The following is a 9,224-nucleotide window of genomic DNA, read 5'->3' as shown; positions in this document are numbered from 1 at the left end:
ACAGTTAAACATGTGCCCCCCCCCCCACCCGCCCCACCCCACCCCATACACATGGGGTAACCCCCTATCCCAGTTGAGCCCTGGCCCCGCAACACATGAAAAGCCCCTAACAGCAATTTTTAAAAATACTTTTCCAATTCAATCAAATCAAGTCCAATTCAGAGTCTCAACAAGTTGAGACATTTCCGATCCAGGCTGACAAGACAGGGTATGCAACCCTTTACCCTGTCCTCGGTCTGATCTACATGAGCCAAGCTGATTGGAGTAGGCAGACATCTCCACCCCCCGAGGCTTGATCTCATTTGCATCTTAGCCAAAAGGCCGAGATGCCGCTTTTAAAAATTGCTTGCTTGAATGCAACCCAATGGCCACAACCAAGCGCAGCATCACCAGACTACACTTGATCCCAGCCAAAAGGCCGAGAAGCCCCTGACAGCGATGCTGCTTGCGAAGCCTGGCACTAATGTCTGTGAGTGCTGCGCGATGCAAGGTAGGCGAGATGCAGATCTCCAGGTGCACATTGTGGTGAACCTGTCATGAGGGTGTGCTGATGAGAATGGACAGTTTAACGTGGGGGGACAATGATATGCATATTCAAATCGATGTGAAGAGATCCTGACTTTTAAACGGGGAAAACCCACCGGCAAAAGGCCATTTTGGGTCTCCTGCTCAATCGTCTGCCCCATTCGCTGTTCGTGTGTCTGTGTGCGTGTCCAGTTCACTTCCACCTTCAGTCTTCACACTCTCACTCTTACACTCACATTCACATTCTGTTACACTCACACTCTCACACCACATGCTGTTACACATACATTCTCTCACACTCACATTCTGATACATACACACTCTCTCTCACACTCTCAGACTTTCTCACACTCACTCTCTCTCACTGTCTGGTATACCTTTCCTCCTTGTTGCAATGAATCTGAACTGTCTCCTCTTGTGCATTGGCCAGGCTAAATTCTCTCTTAGTGAGTGTTTTTCATACCAGGTTGTTCCTTGTCTTTTTCCAATGATATAATGATCACCTACATAGCGCTATGTCAAGACAGTGGGCTTGAGGGGGGAGGGGGTGTCAATGTCCACCACCACAATGACAGAGTCCATTAGTGTGTTGGAGCTGGAGAACAAGAGGTGGCATCCCTACCTGCACATTGTGAGGCTCCAGGTAAATCAGAGGCATGCAGACAGTGAAGGGGGAAATTCAAACTTCATCCTGTAGTACAGGTGCAGCACTACCATGCCAATGTACCAAGAATTTAAATCTCTCCCTGTCCACCATCACTCCAGCTATGCATTCACATGCTTAATTCTCCCCTCTCTATATTCTTCGGGTGACTCGGAATAATCCAGAGCTTCCTACCTTTGAGGTTCAGCTTCCTATTTTCATAGAATTCCTACAATGCAGAAGGAGGCCATTCGGCCCATCAAGTCTGCACCGACCGCAATCCCACCCAGGCCCTATTCCAGTAACCCCACATATTTACCCTGCTAATCCCCTGACACTAGGGTCAATTTAGCCTGGCCAATCAACCTAACCCGCACATCTTTGGACTGTGGGAGGAAACTGGAGCACCTGGAGGAAACCCATGCAGACACGGGGAGAATGTGCTAACTCCACACAGACACTGACCCGAGGCCGGAATTGAACCCAGATCCCTGGCACTGTGAGGCAGCCGTGCTAACCATTGTGCCACCATGCCGCCCTTCCTCGTTCTCTAAAATCTCACATTTCTTTAAGCCTTTATTATTGGTATAGATATGGACCCCAACCTCTGGCTGTTTACACTCCCCCATTCAGAGCGCACTGCACCTGCTCAGTGGTATCCTTGACCCTAGCACCAGGAAGGTACTATCCCAGCTTGGAGTCACACCCGCTGCAGCTGCAGAAACACCTCTGCTCCCCTAAATTAGAGAATCCTCAATCACTGCTGCCTATCCCATCCTTCCTCCTGGTCTCCTGTACAGCTGAGCCAGCTGTGGTGATTTCCAGAGGAACATTCACGCTCATCAGTATTCAGAACTGGCTGGAGAGTGAGATGCACTCAGGGATCTCCTTCCTACCTGCCTGCTCCTCACAGTGGGTAAATAGTCCCTCCTCTGCCTGCATTTCTTTAAGCTGTGGGGTGATCACATCCAGAAATGGGCTATCCCCATTGGCTCCCAGCTTCACGGATGCAGCGCAGCCACACCAGCTGCTCCAGTGCGTGGAGCTTCAGCTCCTGCAGCTGGCGATGCTTCCTGCACATGTGGTTGTCCAGGATACAAGATGTGCCCTGGAGCATATGGAACGAGTGAAACACTTGAAAAGATCACTGCTCCCTTTGAATGTAAACACTTTCCTTTTCCAGCACTGTTTGTGAGGTACAAACAGTAAAGGCTGATTTACAAGTAAACATATCCAAGTAATAGTTAATTGTGCACAGAAAAAGTGTTTGTAAATGTAGATGGAGAAAAGAATCAGAAACTGACTGATCATATGGTTAATCTGAAACAAAGGCGTATATATTTTCTGCTGATAGTGATTAATTAACACTGCAGTCTGATATCATGCATTGTCATTTATTTGTTTGTTATTTAAGAACACGAGCTGTCTCTTCCGTTAAAAGAGATAAAACATACCGGTCTTAATATGAGGTCACGGCTCAGTGTGAAATAGTGAATAATAATTCATTCTAGTGTTGGATAACGTCACGGCACTCCTGTTGATTTATGGCACTGCTTTGAATAACAGCAGTGGTAAGGTTGGCAAGGCCAGTGACTCTCGGCATGTGTCTAAAGTTCCATTGGCAAGTATTGATTTGCACAGAACACAATGCTATGTATTTGCCACTTACGCTAAAACCCTTCAGTTTAGTTTTTGAAACCAGTAATTTATTGGTGCTTCAACATAGAGTAGCAAAGATTGAGGGCAAAGTGTCACACTCTCCGTATGTTGAATTCTTGAAGCCGCTGTGTTTCCCAGAGGAGTGATTAGAAAACAGTCACCTCCAGATACACTCAAGCATCTCCTTGTATAACATTAATGGGGGCAGGCAAACCAATTTCCTGATAATGCCTTCTGCCAGGAAATGAAGGATGGCACAGGAGGTTCTAAGGAAAGAGAGAGGGAGAACACTGGGAAGGAAAGAAAAGTAATGATGTGGTATGTAATAATTTAATGGTCTATTGTCATCTGTGGCTCAGTTGGTAGCACTCATAACTCAGAGACAGAAAGCTGTGGGTCCAATTTCAGAACTCGCACACAAAACATCAAGGCTGACATTCAACTGCAGTACACAGGGGAAAGTTGCATTGTTGGTAGATACCATCTTCCAAATGAGATATTAAACCCTATTTGTCCCCTCCAAAGAATCCCGACAGTGCAGAAGGAGACCATTTGGCCCATCAAGTCTGCACTGACTCTCTGAAAGAGCATTTTACCCAGCTCTTCCTCCCACGCCATCCCTACAACCCCATGTATTTAGCATAGCCAATCCACCTCACCTGCATCTTTGGACTGCGGGAGGAAACCGGAGCATCCGGAGGAACCCCACGTCGACACAGGGAGAACATGCAAACGGAGTCACCTGAGGCCGGAATTGAACCCGGATCCCTGGCACTGTGAGGCAGCAGTGCAAATCACTGTGCCACTGAGGTGAAAGTAAAGGTCCAATGGCATCCAAAGGTGAGTTATCTGCTGTGCCCCAGCAAATCTTTATCCCTCAGTCAAAACAGATTATCTGTTCATTGTCACATTGTGGTGTGGGGGTTTACTGTTTACAAATTGGCTGACACAGTTCCTTACAGTACACCTCAGAAAAAGCATATAATTGATTGTCAGGTTCTTTGTGCCGTCCTCTGAGATTGAAAGGCTCTATATAAATGCAAATCTTTCTTTTAAAAATTAGATTATTTATGTTTTACTACTGTGCTTTCAAACTCAACATTCTGATTGAACTCTGTATTGTGCATTGTCGCTGCCATTCTGGATGGCTAGTGCATGAGGTATCAAAAGGAGGCTGCTTAAATTACAAAGGTGATTTATTGAACAGACGCGAGTAAAACTGTCTACAGGCACAACAACTACAACACAGATCTTCTTCACTCTTGACTCCCGAGCTCAAATTGAGGGTCCCTCGCACCCTCGGACCCTGACGCACTTTCTCCCCATTGGCCAAGATTGACATATTTCAGTGTAGTAGGCCCCAGGCAAGCCATGTTACCCATGAACAACTGCTCCTTAAAGGGGCCATGTTACCATATCCTCCCCCCCCCCCCCCCCACACCCCTCCCCCAAGTCCTTCAATATTCTGTATGTAACAGGATAATAACAGATAATTCTTTATAACAAGGGCTGAGGGGGGTGTGATATGGTACAGTCTTTTATAAAGTCAGTCCATCAGGTGACTTCTGAGGCCTGGTGGATGCCTCAGTTCTCTGACAGGTTCTTCCATTAGTGGGGAAGTGGTGACATTAGCATAAGATAGTTGTTCAGAAAGAATGTTCCCGATGGGGTGGGGGGAGGGGGAGGGGGTGGTGGTGTCCAGAACTAGGGGTTATAGTTTGAGGATAAGGGGTAAACCTTTTAGAACTGAGGCGAGGAGAAATTTCTTCACCCAGAAAGTGAGAAAGAATTCACTACCACAGGAAATAGTTGAGGCCAAAACATTGTGTGATTTCAAGAAGAAATTAGATACAGCTCTTGGGGCTAAAGGGATCAAGGGATATGGGGGAAAGTGGGATCAGGATATTGAATTTGATGATCAGCCATGATCATAATGAATGTCAGAGCAGGCTCAAAGGGCCGAATGGCCTGCTCCTACTTCTAGTTTCTATGTTTAGAAATCTCAGAAGGTTTGTTGGTGCAGACAAGTTCTCCAGCTTCCTCTGAGGTAGCTCGAGGGGCCTCTTCTAAAACAATCAGTTCCCTCAATTCAGTCGCTGATGAAGAAACAATAGAAGTAATCACTGATCCTCTTGTTTTGCTGTCGGGGCTGCAGCTTCTCCCCTTCCTATGTGGACCACGTGCTTCTCTCCCTCGCAGGTCCACCAAATAAGATACAGGCCCAGATCTCACTACGATTCTCCCAGGCAACCACAGTGGTCAAACCTGAAATTCCTGACATAAACTAGATGGTCTCCTTTGAAAGATCCGTCAGCTTTGGTTGAGTCATGAGATTTATTTTGCGTAGTTTGCCTCACCCCCACTCTCCGCACCAAATAGCTGGTTTAAAAAAAACAGGCGCCAAAAATGTTTTTTTGATGTGGCCAGTCGGTTCACTTCGAAAGAACAGAATCTTTCTCATCCCCTCATTAAAACTCCTGTGTGTTGAAAGGCTATTAGGACAGATATTAGTTTGGATTGAAAGAAATTCAAATGAATCACAGAAACAGGTGAATGACAAAATAAGTCAGAACTAGGATGTAACCCTGCATTAACTCTTGTACCTGTCTATTTTCCATTTACAGGCAGCTATCTAATCTATTAGCCTCAGCCATTCCTTGCACCCAGTATGGTCCACATTCTAAGCTGGGGCGTAACCAGGTTCTAACGTTAGGCAGAGCAGAGAACAGAGCAGAGAATGATTCATGCAGGGCAGAGCAGAGAAACACACTGAGCAGACTGCCAACTTTAGAACCTGGCTAAGGCAAGCAAGACTATTTTCAGGGGATTATAGACACACCCTTGAACTTGATAACAAACCTCCAGTGTGGAGTGAAAAGATCAGTAGATCCAACCCAAATTTCCAGGGACCAGATGAAAACATTCAGACTGATAAATATTTTGACCGTATAGATAGTGCGCAGGACAGCTCAGAATTTTATTTTTCTTTCCTAGTCAGGCATGGATAAAAAATGAAGTTGGAAAAATATCAATGCATCCATGTCATATTTGCTAAATTATGAGCCACATTCCAACATTTTTTTGGAATTCTGGACTAAGCCTGTGCCATCTTGGATACTTGAACGTGGGAGCAGAATAGGCCATTCAGCCCATCGAGATTTGTTCCGCCAATCAATACGATCTGGCTGATTGGACACTTTTTACACGCGCTTTCCCAATAACCCGCTACATTATTGTTAAGGTGATCTCTGGTTACAACAGATGTGTTATCTGGTAGTACGATAGAGATGTAGGCACCCAGAAAACTGAAGAGGTTTACCAGAATGCTGCCTGGATTAGAGGGTATGAACTATAAGGAGAGGTTGGACAAACTAGGGTTATTTTCTCTGGTGCGGCGGAAGCTGAGGGGAGACGTGATAGAAGTCTATAAAATTATGAGAGGCATAGATAGGGTTGACGGTCCTTTTCCCAGAGTTAAATGTCAAATACTAGGGGGCCTGAACTTAAGGTGAGAGGGGGAAAGTTCAAAGGAGATGTGAGGGCAAGTTTTTTTACACAGAGAGTGGTAGGTGTCTGGAACACGCTGCCAGGGATGGTGATGCAGGCAGATGCGATAGGGGCATTTAAATAAGCACATGAATATGCAAGGTATAGAAAGATATAGACCAAGGGCAGGCAGATGGGATTTGTTTAATTTGGTGTCATGTTCAGCACAACATGATGGGCTGAAGGGCCTGTTCCTGTGTTGTACTGTTCTATGTCCATGTTCTAAGACAGCTCTCAACTGACATAAGATTGATTGTTAGGTGATAATCCAATCCAATCATCAGGTGAAACGAGATCAGACCAGAGTTCTTCACTCTGGGGTAAATGCACTGGGTAGCGTTGTATGGAATTGTCTATGGTTAATTCCGACCTATAATCATATGGGTGAGTTACCAAGCAGTGAAGATTTTGTTTTTTCACTCTCCTCTTGGAGACAGAGTGCACAGCTGCCATGCAACTTAGGCAAGGTCAGAGAGCAATCAATCCAAACTGTAGACGGTAGATTGGAATGACAGAGTGCCCTGAGAGCCGAACTCAACCATCTGGTTAGAAGCAGCTGTCTTGCTGGCTAACTTGTAAGCAACATGATTCGGAGTTATGTTTGTACTATTGCGATAGTGAGGTGATATAGAACTCCATTAACCATCTTTGGTTATACAAGATATATAATTTTCAACTCTAGCAGATAATACTATGAGGAGATGGTTAGTCAGATGGAACAGCAATTGATAGCTCTCTAATTTCTTTATGTTAACTGTATCCAGTAACTTTTCCATCGTAGCTGATCTCAGCAGCAGTTCGTCATTTTGATGTAAGCTGGTCTTGTGACTAACTAGTAATAGGTCCTTCAGAGTGAGCGCTGAGAATATGTGTCTGAACAACATGGCATTTTATAGGTTATTTGTCTTTCAGACTCAAAGGGACACAGGAGATTTGTGACATTTTTATGGTAGTGAAATGTGGGTAGTAGGAGAAAGTTATATTGATCAGACATGAAGAGCTGCACATAAAGGCAACCTTGGAAGGTTATATCTGTCAAAGGGATACAGACCAGGGTGATGAAAAGTAGCAGCTTTACAAAGGCTAGAAGTTCCCCAATTTCTGTAACTGTCCTCAATCTAAAGATTTGACTACTAAATCAATTAGGATGTGTGAAACTGAAGTTGTTGGTAAAGGATATGAAGGAAGTGTTGTTGAAATAAAATATGTAAAAGAGTAGATGCTCCAAATACATTCCAGTCTTGATAATCCACAGGCTCAAATCATAGAATCCCTACAGTGCAGAAAGAGGCCATTCAGCCCATCAAGTTTCACTGACCACAATCCCACCCAGGCCCTATCCCCATAACCCCATGCATTTACCCTAGCGAGTCTCCCTGACACTAAGGGGCAATTTAGCATGGCCAATCCACCTAACCCGCTCATCTTTGGATACTAAGGGGAAATTTTAGCATGGCCAATCAACCTAACCTGCACATCTTTGGACTGTGGGAGGAAACCCATGCAGACAAGAGAACATACAAACTCCACACACACTGACCCAAGGCCAGAATCGAACCTGGGTCCCTGGCTTTGTGAGGCAGCAGTGCTAACCACTGTGCTACCATGCCACCCTGTGTTTATAGGTGTTACTTCTCTGGTGTACTTGCAGGGTTTTGCCTACATGTATCTATCCCTACCTTTAATTATTGCCAATAATAGTCATATGCTTAATTGATTTGAAAATCTACTTGTAATGGTGTGAACCCTATTATTGTAAGGAGTAACTTATTAGAACATCCTTCATCTAACACTAATGCAGTTTGGGAAAATTGCAGCAAATGCATACGACATAGATTTCTGATATCAATTCTGTGCTCCCAGTTGTTGCTCCAAGACTTTGCTGTTGAATTTGATTCAGAACTTCTACCCTGGATGTAGGTGATGCTAACATATATAATACTCATGTAAAAACTTAATTTTTGTGGCCAATTTTTCAGACTAAAAAGTATGTATTTTGCCCAGGTAATGATTTTGAGGCGTTGACACGCATGCTTGATTTGGGCCAAATGAAATCCAAAAAAGACCATTGCAATGGCATAAAAGTAAAAAGAAGAAATAATTAACATGAATTATCTAACATTATTTATCCAGTGTATTACAATATATACATAATGAATTAACTATAAAACTTCATATTGCAATCCTTTGAGCTCACTCTAATCACTATCTGAATTATTGAACAATTCATCCCAATAGCCTGGTTGTATAACATCACCACATGGATCTTCCTCATCTACTGTGCTATTATTAGTCTGCTCTTAGTGAATGCTACAACTTTTATTTTAAATTGAACTGCGTACTTATTCTTTTTTGAAAGCACCATTATAGATCACGCAGTACACATCAGTCTTGTTAATTGGCTGGAGGATTGCCACTAGAATTGACAGAAGGAAAATCTAAAGGTTCCCGTTGTGCCTTTAAATTAGTGAACCGTACTAATTACTGGTAAGTAATTAATAATCACAACACGGTTCAATCCCTGAAAAACTAAGGTTAACTTTTAATCAAAGTATATGAAATGATGTGGGTTTTGTTAGACTAAAGGTTGTGAGGTTGACTTCTACACAAATATATATGGAGTGTTAAATAGACTAAATCCGCTTTACCTCAGTATTGCACTTTCCATAATCTGCTTATATGAAACATCCACCTCTAGCTCTTCATTTTAATTTTCATGTTGTTATAAACTGCACATTCAAAAGCCCTGCCATAGCGTAATATCGCCTTGTGTGGCTTTGTTGGATAATACTTCTGGGAAGCATCTTGGGAGGTTTTATACTGTGTTAAAGGTGTTATGTAAAAGCAAGTT

The sequence above is a fragment of the Mustelus asterias genome, chromosome 9 (genome assembly GCF_964213995.1).
Source record: "Mustelus asterias chromosome 9, sMusAst1.hap1.1, whole genome shotgun sequence".
NCBI classification, from domain to species: domain Eukaryota; kingdom Metazoa; phylum Chordata; class Chondrichthyes; order Carcharhiniformes; family Triakidae; genus Mustelus; species Mustelus asterias.
Note: the sequence above shows the minus strand (reverse complement) of the source record.